Source organism: Hemiscyllium ocellatum, unplaced genomic scaffold (genome assembly GCF_020745735.1).
Source record: "Hemiscyllium ocellatum isolate sHemOce1 unplaced genomic scaffold, sHemOce1.pat.X.cur. scaffold_212_pat_ctg1, whole genome shotgun sequence".
NCBI classification, from domain to species: Eukaryota; Metazoa; Chordata; class Chondrichthyes; order Orectolobiformes; family Hemiscylliidae; genus Hemiscyllium; species Hemiscyllium ocellatum.
In genome coordinates, this window is record NW_026867979.1 from 980,181 (window position 1) to 999,790 (window position 19,610).

Here is a 19,610-nt window from a genome sequence, read left to right on the forward strand (position 1 = left end):
AAAGGGAGTAAAGCAAAAAACGGAAAATATCAGATTGTCTAATCTAAACTTGGCTCTGGGTAATATCCTGGAATGCATTGTGAAGGATGAGATTTCTGAATAGTTGGATGTGGATGGAAAAGTAGGACAAAGTTAGCATGGTTTCATCGAGGGGAGGTCATGCCTGGAAAATCTGCTAGAAAACCTTGAGGACGTAACGAGCAGCACAGAACAAAGAGAGCCAATGGCTGTCATCCACCTGAACTTCCAGAAGGTCTTTGACAATGGCTACTGAGTAAGGCAAGGGCCCATTGTATTAGAGGCAATATGCTAGCATGGATAGAAGTTTGGCTGTCTGGCAGGAAGCAGAGAGCGTCGATAAAAGTGTCCTTCTCAGGATGACAGCAAGTGACAAGTGGTATTCCATAAGGCTCAGTGTCGGGACCACAACGTTTCACTTTATGCATTCACGATCAAGATGAAGGAACTGAAGGCATTGTGGTTAAGTTTGAAGGTGATACAAAGATAGGTATAGGGACAGGTAACGTCGAAGAGGCATGGAGGCTCAAAAAGGATGCAGATAGGTTTGATAATGGGCAAAGAAGTGGCAGATGGAGTACAAACTGGGAAATTGTGGGAACATGCACTTTGGTAGGAAGAATAAAAACATGGACTACCGAGAAGATTCAGATGTCTGAAGTGCAAAGAGACTTAGGAATCCAACTCCAGAGGTCTCTCAATGTGCACTTGCAAGTTAAGTCAGTAGTTAGGAATGCAAATGCAGTGATGGAATTTAGTTTGAAAGGATTTGAATGTAAAAACAGTGATGTACTTCTAAGGCTCTATCAGGCTCTGGTCAGACCACATGTGGAATATTATACGCTATTTTGAGCCCCATGTCTCAGGAAGGATGTGCTGACCTTGGAATGGGTTCACAGCAGGTACACGAGAATGGTTCTAGCAATGAAAAGCTTAACATATGAGAAGGTTTGAAGACTTTAGGTCTGCTCTTGATGGAGTTCAGAGGGATGTGGGTGGATCTAATTGAAACATACAGGATACTGAATGGCATGCACCGTGTGGATGTTGAGAAGGCTTTCATTGCTAGGAGACTCTAGGACCCAAGGATACAACCTTAGAGCACAGGGAAATCCTTTTAGTGAGGAGGTAAGGGGAAATGTCTTCAGCCAGAGAGTGGACACCCTATGGAATTCATTTTCACAGAAGGCAGTGGAGGTCAGGTCATTGTGTAGATTTAAGATAGAGATAGTTTGCTTCTGGAGTATCAAAGGGATCAAGGGTTACAGGGAGAAAGCAGGAGAATGGGGTTGAGAAACTTGTCAGCGTAATTGGATGGCAGATCAGACTCGATGGGCTCAATGGTCTCATTTCTGTTCCTATGTTCGATGATCTTATGGTCGTAAGCTGCGGTCCGATGCTCCCGTTCTCTTACTTTGTCCCTCCAGACAGCAAAGTGTGAGATTAAAAAAATCCTGAGTCATCTTTAACAAATGTGGAGGATTCCTATTGAGGATTCATGGGAATCGCTCCACTGCTTCAAGGAAAGGAAATTCTGCCAAATCGAACTGTTCCGGGAAGAAGTTTCATACCAGCAGCTTGTTTGAGTAGAATCACGTCGGAGACAGAATAGCAATTGGGAGACGTTATCTCTTTTCCATTTGATATGAGTAAAAATACTATGAAACTCTGAAAACAATTCATTATTCTTTATCGTCTTTAGACATGTGCGTTGGTGTATGTGTCTGTATGTGTGTGACTCTGTGTCTCACATTTTTCGAGAAAATGACCGAGGTTACACTTCACATTTGTTATAACCAGTGGAGAAGTGGGGCTGGAAAATGAAAGAGTGACCCTCCAACATTGGTCGGAACAGGAATAAGCAATTCTCACGGGGCTGTTCAAATGGGAATTCTCTTCCCCAGAAGTTTATTCCCAAGATGCAGCTCAACACTACTACTTCCAACGTAATTAAACATGGCCCATAAATGTTGGCCTATCAACAACACCACATTCCATGAATAAATAAAAAATGATGAACTGCAGTAGAATTAATTGGATGGGAACAAAACTGTTAGACAAATGACTGGTGCGTTCCAGACTTGTGCTGCCTGTGTCGTTTAACTTTGTGCAGTTCCCTAGCATTGTGACTGGGTGCTTGCATTTATTCAAAGTTGGGTTTGTTCAACATTTAACAGACATGGAGGAAAATTGTGGACAGACAGAAAAATGCTGCGGAGACCACACTCAGATCGTACTGTCTGGTAGAGCAATGACAAAGTGTCTAATGACCCACTCCTGCTCCTCAGTCCGATGTTCCTAGGTTCTATTCAGTTCTTAAAACCACCTGAACAGGAGCAGATAGAGACCACTTGCTGCAAATAGCTGGTCCGCAATGTTACAGGATGTGATTCAGTACCTCAACACTGTGTGATTTGATGTGGATTGAAACATGTGATGGGAAATCCAGACCGGATACAGAAGTGGCCTCACACCTCTTTACAGAGTGTGTCGTCGCTGAGCTGGTGTTTCATTTGTTGGTCATGTTGTAGTCCTAGATTCACTTTGAATATCGGACTTGAAATAGGGAATGGTCACTTACCTGAATGGAAATGAAGTGTAGGAATAAGGAAAACAGACAGAGGAAGGGAGCTAACTTTACTTTTGTTCTTCCCTCATGTGAGGTGTGCAGTCCTGACAATGCCAGCATGTTATATGGATCTTGAACTGAGTGGCTGGTTCAGCTGTTCCACAGGACCATAAAGAGTAAAACACATTGCGGTGGATTTTCACAGACTTGACTGGGGAGGTATAACCCATTGACTTTTCTGAAGGACATGAAGCAAGCAGCTGGGCTTTTTCAAAATCACAAATAACGATAGTTTCACTTCAATTACATCAATTTCCTTCATGAGATATCAACAGATTATTATTCCGTGCCACCAGATTATGTGTAAATGATTTAAGCAGCATGCAGTATTGCCTGTCTGACAGGTTCTGTGCAGTGAACAAGTTAAACTTACTCAAGATCAATTATTCCGCAACTAACATGTGGTTAGAAGGGACTTAATAACGTGTGTCCAGATTTAACAAAGGCACAATTGATGGTTTATTCAGAAGATGCACTGACGCTGACGAGAAGATGAGGATATCATGAAGGTGGTATTGGACAGGATTAGTCAGTGGGGAGAATATAGAAATGTAGATCTGTGCAGGGCTAGAAGGATTAAGGAGTTTAAGAATAGTCTGTTTCATCTTCACATATTGGTGAGCAATTTCTCATGAGTAATTTGCTCGTTATAATTTGTGAGGAATTGACTATATCATTGGAGATGAAAATATTGACGTCCAGCTTTCTAAATTTTACATAATGCGAGCCGCAATTCAGCCTAACCTGGCTTTATGAACAAATAGAATGAGTTACCAGGAACACCAACTATAGCGAGAATAGGACAGTAAACAGCTTGAATAACCATCAATACATCATAGGTTCGCAAAACAAATGAGATACAAGGTTGAGAAAGCCAGTAAACTCCAATCCATTGTTGGAATATAATATTCTCAGATTCTGATCCATTGTTGGAACATTTCAGCCTAATGTTCTCAGATTCTGATCTTTCCTCCCCTCTCTCTGGGTCTTCTGATCCCTGTTAGTGCTGTCGGTGATGCTCCCGCTGATACTATGGGATAACACATTGAACCGAGATCCTAATTGATAGAAGAGAAAAGCCTTGCAGTGACACATTTAGGATCCACTGAGACTGACATAAATCGCAGTCGCTGCACAAATGTCTCCAGTTAACCCATTTCAATTCAATACATTTTTACTAAAATTTAAAAAAAATGATTAAACTTTACACATTCTGGATGGGATATGTGGGGAGACTGAAGGAACAAACGTTTGGGCTGATAGATCAATCATGTGTAAGCATTCAATCTGCCTTGGATATGGAAGCAATGCCAGAGGTTTATCAGAACATAAGCATGCTTCTCTGTTTATAAATTGAAACTATGTTCTTTAACTACTGATCAGGCACTGCAATATCAGTAAAACGTTGAGAAAAGTTTTATCGTCCATGATCTGAGAAGAAAATGTCCCTAAGACTACATGCAGTTATAACAGACAACGATATGGTTATGTTAACAGAGAATTGTACCGAAGACATAATGGAGACTGCAGCTGTTTTATAATTCAGTGTAGGTAAAGCAAGGTGGTGGAAAAGGCACAGTAAGTCAGGCAACATCCGAGGAGCAAGAAAGTAGACGTTTCAGCTGGACCCTTCTTCAGGACTGGCGAGGGGAAAGGGGGCTAAGAGAAAATGGATAATGGGGTGAGGCTGGGGGAAACATAAGTAATACGTGAGCGAAGGTAGGAGGTGATACTGATAGATCGGTGAGGAGTGTGGAACGGAGTGGTGGGAAGGAAGGTGGACATTAGGTCTCCTCAGGAGGGCAGATGTGAGTCCGGGGGCTGCATCTGGGATCTGGGTAGGCGAGGGGAGATTTGTAAATCAGTGAATCCAATGTTCATGCCGTGTGTTTGTTGGGTTCCGAGGCAGAAGATGAGGTGTTACTGGTAACATCCTGGTAAATCTCTTCTCAACCATCTCCAGCTTAATAATCTCTTTCCTTTAACAGAACTGCACACAGTACTTCAGAAAAGGCTTTATCAATATTCTGCACAATCTCAGCATGTCTTCCCAACTTCTAACCTCAAAGGTATGACCAATGAAGTAACCTTAAACACCCTGCGCCAAAAACTTCAATGAATTATGCCTGTCCCCCTGGGTCCTTCTTTTCTACATAACTACCAAAGCCCAGCATTAATTGTGTAAGCCCTCCCCTTGTTTGGTTTATCAAAATGCAATGCCTCACATGCATCCATGTTAAATCCCATCTGCCACACCTCAGCTCAGTGAATGTTATTACTGCTCCCATCACACTCCCCCTTTGGATTAAAACGACAATCCCCTCTCCAGAAGGCCTCCGGACACCAGTCTTAAGTTTCCAAAGACCCAGAGCTTGGTTTGCCTTGCGCAGTTAGAGGGAGGAGTCGGTAAGGAGAAGCTGGCAAGGAGGCAGTTGCCTTATATCAATTAATGATTTTAGGAAGAGGGGAGCCACATGCTAGAGATTTGAAATAGTGACCGGTGTTTTGGGCCCAGAATTGTGCTCGTTCCTCGTTTCTAGTGTTCAGTATTGATATCTACTCGAGATCCTTCATAGTGCAGAGTATGTTTGCAGGATTTCTTTCCCTAATATAGCAGACTGCTGGTAATAGCCACTTAAACCAGAAATTATAGCCAAGTAATTGAAGATGTTCATTGGTTGTCTCAATGGCACAGCGAATGCACTCAAAATCCTTTAGTTGAGGGTAATAACTTGTTTTATTTTTCAATTATAAATGTCCACTGTATAATTTGGTAATGTTAACCAGAATTTAATAAATCCATACACTTTAAATATGACTCGAAATCTGGGCGTGATTTAGGCCTTGTTTAATGGATGGTGCCCACGTGTGTGAGCCGGGCCTCTTGATTCGATTCCAGTCCATGAATGTCTGATAGCGGCCCTATCTCTGGAGAAGGTGGAGTGGATTCATGTTCTGTAGAAGTGTGTCGCAGCGTGTTACAACAGGCGGATGAACAAACACACAGGAGCATCATGTTGCAGCTTTAGGAGCTAATGCTGAATGACGGTAGTGTCCCTGTAACTGCGCCGAAAATTGTAGTTCCAAATCTCACAGAGCTGTTTCATAATATATCTGAACAAGTTGATTAAACTTTTTTGGAATCGTGCCTTGCTGGAGAAGGAAGAGGTACGACGACTGAATTTGAGAATTTAGACCCAGGATGACTGAAAGCATAGCCAATCAGTTATGAAGGGCATGGATAGTTTGAGTGGTCAAGGTTCCTTCTCCCCAAGGTAAAACCAGTAGGCATAGGTTTATGATGTGAAGAGAAATACTTGAAAGACAATGAAGAGCAACTTTGTTTTTTGCTGCAGAGGATGGTGCTTCTATGGAATAAGCTGCCAGAGAAACTGGTGGAGGCTGGAACAATTACAGCATTTAAAGGGCAACTGGGTGGCTTTATGATTATTGGGACATGGGCCAAATGCTGACAAATGGGAGCGGATTAATTTCAAATATTTGGATAGCATGAGCGAGTTGAAGAGTCTGTTTCCCTGTTGTACATCTCTATGAATCATTGATTTAATAACTGAAGGTCTCTTTGTAATCTTCAGTGGTTCTTCATTATACAAACACTATCCACTGTACACCCAAACTCGAAGTTATCCACAAATTTGCGAAATATGCCTTCTACAACTCGTATCTAAATAATTTATATAAATGACAAACAAAAGTGTACCCAACAATTTTGCCTCTGGATCATCGCTGCCAACAGGCTTCCAGTTCAAAAAACAACCATCCACCACCACCCTGTCTCCTGCCATTACACAGATATACACAGAAACACACAGGCAATCACACACGCATATAGAGACACCGATGCAACCATGTCTTTAAGACAAAGGTTAGATTAAAACAACGATCAAGAGTTGCAGTGAGAAGGCGGGAAAATTGTGTTGAGAAACACACCAGACAGGATCAAACTGCAAAATGGATCATTTGGGGCAAATGGCCTAAGTCCAATTTCCAATGCTCTGTGGCCTAAAGGTGTCAGGATTATTTTCCAAGGGTACAGGAGAAGCTAAGTTTGATAAATACTTGACTGAACAGTCAATAGGACTGTGGGATACGTTTGAGGGGCTGAATGGTATATGCTTGTTACTATTTGCTTTGTTTCTGAAAAGAGGAGGTGACTTGCTGTGAGGTTAAAACAGTTTAAAATGAAAGGGGTCTCCCATTTCCATTTGAGATAGCGTTATTCCTTTCTCCTTTGGATTGTGTGATCTGTGACGTTCTCAGACCCGGGGACAGTCAAGTCTCCCGGGATCTTCAAGGCTGACCTTGACTGACCTTTGATGTACAGGGGAGGGAATGTTTATTGGGAGAAGACAGGAGAGGGGGTGGTCAGCTACAGTCAGACCAGCCGTGATGTTTCTAAATTAAGCAACAGGCTGGAGGGTCCGAATGGCCAACTGCTGCTCCTAACTCACACGTTGTTCTGTCAATTTACCCTCAAGACTGTGACAGAGGGAGAAAATGATTCCATTCAGCTAGTCAGCATCGTGACAACGCAGCAGGAGAAGGCCATTATGCCCATCCATGGGGTTAGAAAAGAATAGAATGAAGGACTCAAGTCATTTCAGTAAATTATACAGAATAGGAGGACGCCATATAACCATCCCAGGCTGTTATGCAGGAGCAGGGGCACCCTGGATAGCTGTCAGGAAATACAGAGTAGAGATCATTATGCATTTTGTGTTTGGAAAGCTGTAACTGGTAGAATACTTCAAGGATCTATGTGAGGTCATCAAAAATTTAAATCCAAATAAATAAATTGAATGAAGGGGATGGAACTCAGTTTGCTCATGGACCAGGATAGTCATTCAATAAGATGTTAAATGGAGACAGAGCGTCTGAAATGGGACACAGACAGCCGGAGGGCGGAGCGTCTGCGATGAGATTCAGACAGGGGAGGGGCAGAGCGTCGACAATGGGACACAGACCTGGTGAGGGCAGAGCGTCTGCAATGGGACACAGCCGAGGAGGGCAGAGCATCTGCAATGGGATAGAGACAGTGTGCGGGCAGAGAGTCTGCAATGGGTTACAGTCAGAGGAGGGCAGAACATCTGAAATGAGATACAGACAGGGGAGAGCAGAGCGCCTGCAATTAAATACAGAGAGGGGAAGGGCAGGGCGTCTGCAATGGGATACAGGCAGAGGAAGACAGAGCATCTGCAATGGAATACAGACGGGGGAGGGCCATGCGTCTGCAATGGGATGCAGACAAGGGGAGGACAGGGCATCTGCCGTGGGAGAGCTTCTGCAATGAGATATAGACATTGGAGGGCATAGGGTCTGCAATAGAGACAGGCAGTTGAGGGCAGAGTGTCTGCAATTGGATATAGATGTTGGAGGGCATAGTGTCTACAATGGGAGACAGACAGGGGAGGGCAGAGCGTCTGCAATGGAATACAGGCATTGGAGAGCACAGCGTCTGCAATGAGAGACAGACAGGGGATGGCAGGGCGTCTGCAATGGGACACAGACGGGGGAGGGCAGAGAGTCTGCAATGGGATACAGACGGGGAGGGCAGAGCGTTTGCAATGGGATACAGACAGGAGGAGGGCAGAGCATCTGCATGAGGATACAGACGGGGGAGTCCAGCGCATCTGCAATGGCATACAGTCAGAAAACGGCTGTGAGCAAACCTTCAGTAAAAAAGAATCAGTGCAATGGAGGCGATGGGAACTTTTTGTTTCGTGGAAAATACAAAACAGCAGAATATTATTTAAATGCAGGGAGAATGCAGAAGTCAGTGGTACAGGGGGATTTGCGTGTGTTCGTACATGAATCACATCAAATTACTCTGAATATGTTGCAAGTGATTTGGAAGAGAAATGGAATGATTCTGTTTCGTGCAAGGGGTGTTGGGTATGATCTAAGCCATGTTTTTTGCATCAGTGCAGGGCAGTGCTGAGATCACATCTGATGTACTATGTGTAGTTATGATAGCCTAAACTGAAAAATAAAAGGTTTAGAAATGTTTCAAAGATGTTGCCCTTAACTCGTTCTTGGGATGAAGGCATTCCGTTATGAAGAATTAACAGTTCAGCCTGCGAATGAGAGATGTTTTATTGACCATATAAGATCTTGAGAAGAGCGTATTTGGTTATTTCTTCTTGTGTGGGAGAATAACACTGGGGAAGTAATTTAAGAATTCGATATGTTCAAAGGAAAGGTCATTGGACCGAAAAATTGAAGTCTAATTTCTCTTCATATACGCTGTCAGACAGGCCGAGCTTTTCCAGCAATTTCTGTATTTGTTAAAGTATAAAACATTCTCATCTTAGCACAGGTATTATGAAGAAACGAAACGCTTATTTTTACATTATGCAGGCACATACTAGCACATATTCAAAACAAGTAGGGTCATTTAATGTTAATGAATTGATTATGTGTACGACAGCAGCAACAATGCTGGAATCGAGAATGTGATGGAGTCATATAGTTCGGACAATTTTCAAGGAAAGCTCACACAGCCCAGTTTAGGGTCTGATAATGTTAATGATTTAACTTACAGATGGAAAAATGTAGCCTATCTGTGAAAGAACAGTCTATTGCTCCCTTTCTGTTTCCTGTCTCTCAACACAGCAATGTGTTGGAGTGAAATTGAAAGCCTAGTCGTCTTTCCCACTCACAGAGAATTCCTGATGAGGATTCGTTAGAATTTCCCAATTCCTTGAAGCAATGCAATTCAACCAAATCCAACTGTTTCAGGAAGAAATCCCATTGTCAGAAGGTTGTACGAGCAGAATAACTTCAGAAGGAATTATTCAGGCTCGATAGTGTGGGGAACAGGCAAGAGATTCTGTGGCTGCAAATAGGAATCCAGGATGGTGTAAAGCCTCCTACGTGTCAGGGCCCAGGATGTCTCGGAGCGGCTGCAGAACGTTCTCACCGGGTCAGGGAGCAGCCAGAAGTCTTTGTGCACATGAGTAGAAATGACATGTGTAGAAATAGTGATGAGATCCTGCAGAGTGATTATATAGAGCTAGGAAAAAGGGTAGAAGACTGGACCACGACAGTGGGTAATATCTGGTTTACTTTCAGGGCTCTGTGCTAGAGAGAGTAAGAACCGAAGGATATGGCACATGAATGTGTGGCGACAGAATTGGTGCAGGGGGCAGAGAGTTTTGGGTCACTGGGATCTTTGTTGGGGCAGAGGTGACCTGTTCAGGAATGGCGGGTTGTACTTGAACTGGGAAGCGACCAATATCCTGGCCGATAGGTTTGCTAGTGCTGCAAGGGCGGATTTCAACTTGATTGGCAGGGGTTGCGGAGGGGTGGGATCCTCAACAGCAAGGAGGCAAGTGCGAGGCTGGAAGGAGATACAGTAATCAGAAACAGTAAAGTGAAGAGACAGGTCAGGCTGGAACACGATAGGGAGCAAGGAATGCGTGTTGGATTAAATTGCAATTGTTTCAATGCGACATGGCTGACAGATAAGACGGATGAACCCAGGGCGTGGATATGCACGTGGAACTGGGATATTAAAGCTATTACAGAAACATGGCTAAGGTAAGGACAAGATTGGCAGCCTAATGTACCAGGGTAAAGTTGCTTTATGCGGGACAGAGGTGGAGGAAGGAGGGGAGGGCGAGTTTCATTTTTGATTAAGGCGAGTATCACAGTAGTAATCAGAGATAAAATAACTGAAGGAACATCCAGTGAGGATTTGTGAGGGAGCTTAGAAATAAGAAGGGAATGGTGATATTATTTGTGTTTTTCCATAAGCCCCCAAATAGTAAACGAGAAATTAGCGGAACAAAAATATGTAGAGCGATTGGGGAGACTTGAAGGGCCAATGGTATTTCATTAGTAGGAGATTTTAATTTTCCAAACATAGTCTGGGAATGCTATAGAATTAAGGACTGTGACGGGGTGCATCTATTAAGTATGTTCAGAAAAGTTTCCTCAAGCAGTATGTAGAGGGTGCAACTAGGGAAGTGTCAAGACTTGACCTATTCTCAGAACGAGGGCAGGACAGGTGACTGTAGTGACAATGAGGGAGCACTCGGGGATTAGTGACCATAGTTATATTAATTTTTAAAAAGTTATGAAAAAGAACAAAACAGATCCAGGTGTTCAAGTTCTAAATTGAGACAAGGCAAATTTTGATGGAATTTGACAGGAGCTTGTAGGGATTGGTTGGAGGAGTTTGTTTACAGGCGAAGAGATCTCCTGCAAGTGGGAGGCCTTTAAAAGTGAAACGTCTAGGGTTCAAGGTCTATATGTTCCTGTGAGGGTAAAGGGCAAGGTTCGCAGGAAGAGGGAAGCATGGATGTCAGGAGGTATTGAGGCTTCGACCAGCAAAAAGGAGGCGTGGCTCAGGTCCAGGCAACTGGGATCAAGGGAATCCCTGGAGGTATACAGGGGATACAGTAATTTGCTGAAGAAGGATATCAGGAGGGCGAAAAGGGTGCACAAGATAGCTTTGGCTGAGAAGATTATGGTGAATCCAAAAAGGTTCATTACGTATATTAAAGTGAAAGGAATAACTAAATGAGAATATGACCCCACAAGGTCCAAAGTGGACATGCATGTCTAGAACCATAGGAGATGTGTGAGATTCTCAATGAATATTTCTCTTCTGCCTTAACCGTGGAGAAATATATGAAGATTTGGGAGGTGAACAAAGGTCGTAGTTTTATCTTGGGATGAGTCAATATCACAGGAGAAGACTTGTTGGATGCATTAGAATGTATGAAGGTTGATAAATCTCTTGCTCCTAAACAGATGCATCCAAGAACACTGCAAGAGGCTACAGAAGAAACTACAGGGACCCTGGTTGAGATTTTTGTATCATCGGTAGCTACAGTTTAGGTTCCAGAACATTGGAGATTAGCAAATGTTGTGCCATTATTCAAGAAGTGTAGCAAAGAAAAATCTGGAATCCAAAGACTAGGAAACCTAACATCTGTGGTAGCTAGGTAACTTGAGAAGTCTCTGAGGGATGAGATATACATACATTTGGAAAGATAAGGTTTATTTAGACATAATATTTTTGATAGATTCCCTACAGTATGGAAACAGACTATTTGGCCCAACAAGACCACACCTATATTTACCACTGACGAATGCACATAACACTATGGGTAACTTAGCATGGCCAATTCACCTGTGCTTTCCATCTTTGGATGTGGAAGGAAAATGGAGCACCCAGAGGAAACACATACAAACACAGTGAGAATGTGCAAACTCCACACAGAGAGTCAACCGAAGCTGGAACCAAACCCGGATCCATGGCACTATGAGGCAGCAGTACTAGCCACTGAATCACATTGCCAACCTTGCTTTTTTCGATACAGTTCAATGACACAGGTACAAACTCTATTCTGCCCTTCAACCATGATACACGTTCCAATATCACATACCATGGATAGTTTATTATCCATGGAAAATGTCATCTTATTGTTATTTATTAGTTTGTTATTATTAATTTTAATAATTATTATTAATGGTTGTTTTTAGACTGGAAAGATTGCATGGCTTTGTGAGTGGGAGATCATGCCTCTCGAATTTGTTTGAGGTCATTGATGAAATGACCAGGAATGTTGATGAGGGTAGGGTGGTAGACATATTCTGTATAGTTTTCAGTAAGGCCTTTGACAAGGTTACCATTGATAGGCTGGTCTGGAAGATTAGAGTCGCATGGAATCCAGAGGAAGCTGGCAAATTAGACACACAATTGGCTTCATGATTGTAAGCAATGAGTACTAGTGGAAGGATGCTATCGGACTGGAGGCCTGTGACATATGAAGTGCCTCAGGGGTCAGTGCTGGGCCCATTGTTGTTTGTTATCTGTCACAATGATGTTCTTGCGAAGGTACACGGCATGATTAGGAAACTTGAAGATGACACTGAAATAGGTGGTATCATGCACAGTGAGGAGGTATATCAGATATTGCAGCAGGATCTTGATCAAACTGGAGAAGTGGGCCAATGAATATTTTGGCAACGTTAGATCAAGGTAGGAGTTTCGTGGTGATTGGTAGGACCTTAAGGAGTGTAGTTGAGCAGAGGGAACATGGAGTTTAGGTCCACCGTTCTATGAAAGTGGGATCATATTTAGACATGGTAATGAAGAAGGTTTTACCACACAAGCAAGCATCGGTCAGGACATGGAGGCGAGCCGTTGGGAAGTAATGTTGAAGTTATTCAGGAAGTTGGTGAGGCTGCACTTGTAGTGCTGTGTCAGTTTTAGTCACATTGCGATCAGGAGGATGTTTTTAATTTGGAATGTGTGCAGACGGAATTTACAAAAAATGTTGCCGGAACTCAATAGTATGAATTATAGGGAGAGGTTGGACAAGTGAGGCCTTTTTTATTTCGAGAATAGAAGACTGAGAGGGATCTTATAGAAGTTTACATGGATTGGGTGAATGGAACCAGCCTTTTTATTCCTAGAGTTGGGGAATCGAGGAGGAGAGGGCATCATTTTAAGGTGAGAGGGGAAAGAATAAAAAGGAAACTGATTGGAACTGTTTCACACAGAGAGTGGTACACAAAACGAATGAGCTGCCAACGGAAGTGGTTGAAGCATTTATATTAACGATATTTAAGCGGCATTTGGGCAAGTACATGGACAGGAAAGGACGAGAATGCTATGCGCCAAGTGCTGGGAAATGAGGTTAATGTGGTTAGATATTTGAGTCAGAATGGACGAGTTTGGACAAAAGAGCCTCTCTGCCTCTCTCCATGCTGTAAGACTTGATGACTACAAATAAAACAGGAGAAACGGCGGTTCTCCCGCTCCTTGGATGCTGCCTGACCTGCTGCGCTTTTCCAGCAACTCATTTTCAGCTCTGATCTCCAGCATCTGCAGTCCTCACTTTCTCCCCTAAATAAATCTGCCTAACTTGTTCCGAACACTGACCCTGACACACTCTGAGAACTTTATCATTGGCCATATCACCAACCTAGTTATAATTATTTTTTGTGGCCAGAGGAGGAGTGGGGCTAGAAAAGGGAGCAATAATCCAAAAAAAAGAAACACATGGAATTATCGACTCAATCAGCCAACGTCAGTGTCGAGGAGTTCGTTGGAGGGGATTCTCAGCGATAGGATTTACATCTATTTAGAAAGACAACGATTGATTAGGGGTAGTCAATATGGATTTGTGTGATGGAATTCATGTTTAATTAATGTGATTGAGTATTATGCAGAGGTGTCAAAGAAGATTGAAGAAGACACTGTGGTGTACATTGTTTACACAGACTTCAGCAAGACATTTAATACGGTACCTCATCGTCGACAGATTACTTAGATTAGGTTATATGTAATCTAGGAAAAGCTAGCCAATTGGATACAAAATTGGATTGAAGGTAGTGGATTATGTTCCAGAGTGAAGACCTGTGGCCAGCGGTGTGCTGAAAGAATCAGTGCTGAGCTCACTGCTTTTCATCACGGATATAAACAACTTTGATGTGATTATCGGTGGCATGTTTAGTAAGTTTACAGATAACATCACCAAAGTAGTGCAGTGGACCGTGAAGAAGATTATCTCAGAATGTAACGGGGTCATTGAACATCAATGAGCCAAGGACTGGCAGATGGAGTTTACTTTAGATATTTGTGAGGTTTTGCATTTTGCTAAGTTAAAGTAGGGTAGTGCCCGGGAAATGTTGCTGAACAAGGAGATGTACGGGTGAAGATTCATAGTTCCTTGAAAGTGGAGTTTACGTCGGTAGAGTGATGAGGAACGTGGTTGGCATGCTTGCCTTAATCGGTCAGAACATTGGGTACAGGAGTTGGGATAGCATGCTGCGCTTGTACAGGACGCAGGTGAGGCCACTTTAAGAATACTGCGTACATGTCAGTTGACTCTGCTAAAGGGTGGATGTTATTAAGCTTGCAAGGCTTCAGAAAAGTTTTACAAGGATTTCCTGGAACCTGAGGGTTTGAGCTACAGGGAGATGATGAACAGGATGAGGCTTTTCCTCCTGGCCTGTCAGAGGCTGAATGGTGACATGACAGAGGTTTAAAAACTCCTGAGGGGCATGGACAGTCTGAATAGGCAAGATCTTTTTCCCAGTGTAGGGGTGTCCAGAACTAGACTGCATAGGGTGAAGGTGACAGGGCAAAGACTTAGAAGGGACCTGAGGGGAAACTTTTGATACAGAGGCTGGTGGGTGTACTGTCAGAGGAAGTGGTGAAAGCGGGTACAATTACACGTTTGTAATGTATGTGGATAGGTACATAAATAGGAATGGTTCAGAGGGAGGTGGCAAGTGGGATTAAGCTGCTTGATTGGCAAGGACAATTTGGGCAAAATGATCTGATTACACTCTGTATGACTCTCTTATTCTCACAGCGATATGAGGAAAAATTCCAAAAGTGCCATTCGAATGGGAATTCTTTTCGCTAGAAGTTTGTGGTGCTTCTCTGATTACAAGTATTGACAGCTGAGTTAGTTAAAGATTTGACAGAGAAGTGAGTCACGGATAATGGGACACAGAGAGGAAGATGAGGCTGAGACCACAATCTGATCAGCCACAATCTTAATGCCTGGTGGAGAAGGCTCAAATTCTCTAATGACCCACTCCTGCACCTCAGTCCCACGTTTCTGTGTTCCATTCAATCCCTCTAGCCTGCTAGACAGGAGTAGTTGGAGTCCACTTACTGTTATAACATAGTGCACAGAAACAGAGGAGACCATTTCGTCCATCGAGACTGTCCCACACGGTTTGGGAGATTTGGAAAATGTAATTGGAAGGCCCAGGCTGGATATGAAAGAGGTTGCTCATCTCTTTTTACAGAGCTTTCACTCTCTGTAAATTGTGCTTCATTTTTGAGACCCAGATTCACTGTGAATACAGCCCCCAAATCTCACCCAGCAATGGCTCATAAAATCCGCTGGTCTCCCTGATTGCAACATTCCATAAAAGCCATTCCAGGAAAATAACACCTACTAACTTTCCAATAACAGATTGGGAGAACATCAGAAACAGGGGAAGGACATTCACATCCGAAGCCTGCCTTGCCCTTCACTAAGATCAAGGCTGACCTGCTCCAAGTCTCAAATCTCCCTTAATGTTTAAGTTTTCCTGAGCACTTCCATCGAACACAGAACAAAGAACAATACTGATTTGGAGATGCCGGTGTTGGACTGGGGTGTACAAAGTTAAAAATCACACAAAACCAGGTTATAGTCAAACAGATTTAATTAGAAGCACGCTAGATTTCGGAGTGTCGCTCCTTCATCAGGTGATAGTTAAGTGCTCAAGCCTAACACAGAATTTAGAGCAGAAATTTACAGTGTGATTTAACTGAAATTAAACATTGAAAAATTGATTGTCTGTTAAGCCTTTAATCTGTTAGAATACCATGATAGTTTCACTTCTTTCATATGTAAATCACAAAACTTTGTTTTAAAAAATTGCATTCTCAGGTTAGCTGTTAATAATGGTGATAGCTAGACAATATGTTGAAAGTGGTGCACCCTGTGTTGTCTGTCTATGCCATGATGTTTATATTGATTCTAATCTAAAAAGTGAGATAACGGAGTTTTACATGAATTCATGCAGTTTTTGAGCTCAGAGTTCTACATGAATGCATGCAGGTAGGACCTTCAGCCCTCGACGTTGTGCCGTTTGCCCTACTCTAAGATCAGACTAACCTACATGCTTCAGTTCACTTTGTTCCATTGCCTACCCTAGAGTCTCTTAAGTTTCCCTCAAGTATTTGACTCTACTACCACCGCTGGCAGTGCATTCCACACACCCAGCACTCTCTGTGTAAATAATCTACCTTTGATATCTCCCCTAAACCTTCCTCCAATTACCTTAAATTTATGCCACCTAGAGATAGACATTTCTGCCCTCGGAAAATGTTTCTGGCCAATCACTCTCTCTTTTTTCCAGGTATGGGGACGGCAAACACGAGGGGACACAACTTGAAAGTGAGGGGAGATAGGTATAAGACGGATGTTTGAGGCAGTTTCTTTATTCAGAGAGTAGTAAGGGTACGGAATGCTTTGCCTGCATCTGTCATAGCTTCGCCATGTTTGTGTGCATTTAAGACGTCGTTGGACAGGCAAATGGACGGACATGGAAGAATGTAGGTGGGATGGGTTTCAGCTGAGTGTGACAGGGCGGCGCAACATCGAGGGCCTAAGGGCCGTACCGCGCTATAATGTTCTATGTTCTATGCCTCTCATCATCTTGTACACCTCTATCAAGTCACCTCTTATCTATTTTTCCCCCAGTGTGAAAAGCCCTCGCTCCCTCATGGTTTCTTCATAAGACCTGCCCCCTGTTGAGGCAGCATCATGGTAAATCTCCTCTTTGCCCTCTCTAAAGCTTTCTTATCCTTCCTATAATGAGGATACCAGAACTTAACACAATATTCCCTGCGCGGTCTGAGCAGGGCTCTATCGAGCTGCAGCATAACCTCGTGTCTCTTAAACTCAATCCCCCTGCAACTGATAGCCAAAACACCATGCGCCTCTTAACAACCCAATCAACTTGGATAGCAACTTTGAGGAGTCTGTGGGCACGGACCCCAAGAACCCTCTGTTCCTCCACACTGCCAAGAATCTTCCGCCTAGGAACCCTCCAACCACAAGGGATGAATTCAGATTTCTCCAGCTTCCTCATTTCCCCTCCCCCACCTTGTCTCAATCCCAACTCTCAAACTCAGCACCACCTTCCAGACCTGCAATTTTCTTCCTGACCTCTCCGCCCCCACCCCTCTCCAGCCTATCACCCTCACCTTAACCTCTTTCCACCTATCCATTTCCAACGCCCCTCCCCCAAGTCCCTCCTCCCTACCTTTTATCTTGGCCTGCTTGGCATACTTTCCTCTTTCCTGAAGAAGGGCTCATGCCCGAAACGTCGATTATCCTGATCTTTTCATGCTGCCTGACCTGCTGTGCTTTTCCAGCAATACATTTTTCAGCTCCTCAGTTTCTCTTCCTGGCTGAGAAAGCTCTTACATCTCCACACAGTCGCACAGTAACAGCTCCTCTCTCCAAAGAAGCAGTTGACAATGGAACATTACGTTTCTCTATATCTCAGCGATATAAGTATTGCTGATGGAGTTGATCACCACACTCAGAGACGAGAGATAGAGGGAACATAACTCACGGTAAGCAGGGACATCCCATAATAAATATGATATTCAGGAATGTGTGAAAAGGGGAAATGGTAGAATAACTTCCCATTCTGTTTTCCTTCCAGTCCATCATCAGCAATCTTTTTGCTTGCTTTTCCTCTCTCTCTCTCTCTCTCTCTCTCTCTCTTTCTCTCTCACTTTCTCTCTCTTGCTGGACATCATCCACTCGACACAAACCTCCCGCTCACCCTTCCATCCATCCCTGATATAATAATATTATTTCTCAGTTGCATTCAGTTTTGATAGTTTCACTGAACTCGAAACGTTATTTGTGTTTTTTTTTCCGACAGACTGCCATACCTGCTGAGATTCTCCAACATTCTTTCAGACGGTGGAGAATTTTATTTCAGATCGCCAGCATCCACATTTGGTGTTGTTGTTGTTTCGCGGGATGCCAGAACCACTGGCAAGGGCAGTATTTGTTGTCCATCACAACTACCCTTGACCACGCGGCCATTTGCCAAGGCAATATGGAGGCAACCATATTGTTGTGGATCTGAGGTGACACTTAGTTCAGACAGTGCAAAAATGTTAGGTTTCTTTACCAAAGGTTATCAATTAAATAAGAAAAGAAATCCTGATGGTTTATGCTTGCCATGAGTGAAAGTAGGTTTCATTCCAATTTTTGATATTGGAACTTAAATTTAGTCATCGGCTGTGGTAGGATTTCTGACAATGTTTTTAGAGTCATGACTTGCGCCTCTGAATTACACAGTCAGTGTAATTATTACTCTGTTTAAGAGTCCCTGTTATGAAATAACTGTAGAGAAAAGAACACGTTTGTGGTCAAAATATTTGTAACTGGAGGAGAGGTCAGAAGAGAACTGGAGCCACAAAATCTGTCGTTAACGAAGGGGTACATGATGGCGAAGTCAGCAACAGAACTCAGGTAAGTCTGGAGATTGGGGATATTATGAAGGGGGGCGTCGGCAGGTTTGATGACAGAGAGAATATGGAGATATAAAACAGTTCACGGTAAAGAGGAGACTCAAGGTTCCGAACAGTCTTTTACCTTCCCAGATGTTTATGAGTAAGCAGTTTGGAAATGCATGAGAATGAAGTGGCGTTTGTGACTGAAAGTTTATGTTTTTGTTAAATATAATCAACGAGAATAGCAATAACATTCACCATCATTCATAGAATTGATAGAGATAGACTTACCAGGCACACCAATGATAGCGAGGATGGGATAGTACCCAGCTTGAATAATCATCAGTAGGGCTCGTATCCGCAACTGTAACCATGGCCAATCCTGAGAAAGCCAGTAAAGACCCGAGGATAAACTCCTGTCCATTGTTGGAACATTCCAGTGTAATGTTCTCAGATTCTGATCCATTGTTGGAACATTCCAGGCTAATGTTCTCAGATTAAAATCCATTGTTGGAACATTCTAATGTTCTCAGATTCTGATCTCTCTCTCTCTTTCTCTGCAGCTGCTGATCCCAATCTTGTTGTGGTTGACTCTGCGCCGAATACTATGACATAACAAGTTGAAAGAAGTCCCTAATTATGGAAGAGCGATATCCTCCAGTGACCCAGTTAGGTCCAGGAAGACTGATATTAATCACAGTCACTGAACAAACAGCTGCAGTTAACCCATTTCACGGCAATTCTGATATATCACAATAATACTTGGTTGTGTGGGATTTTGATATCGATGATTATTGGGCTAATGGCACATCTCCAGTTGTAAACATCGAGGTAAAGGAGAGACATAATTCTTTCTCTTCACAAGCTCGATGATTCTGCTGTGTTTTGGCAATACAGGAATTGCTGGGCTCCCGAGGCCGTCTGTGTCTGATCACC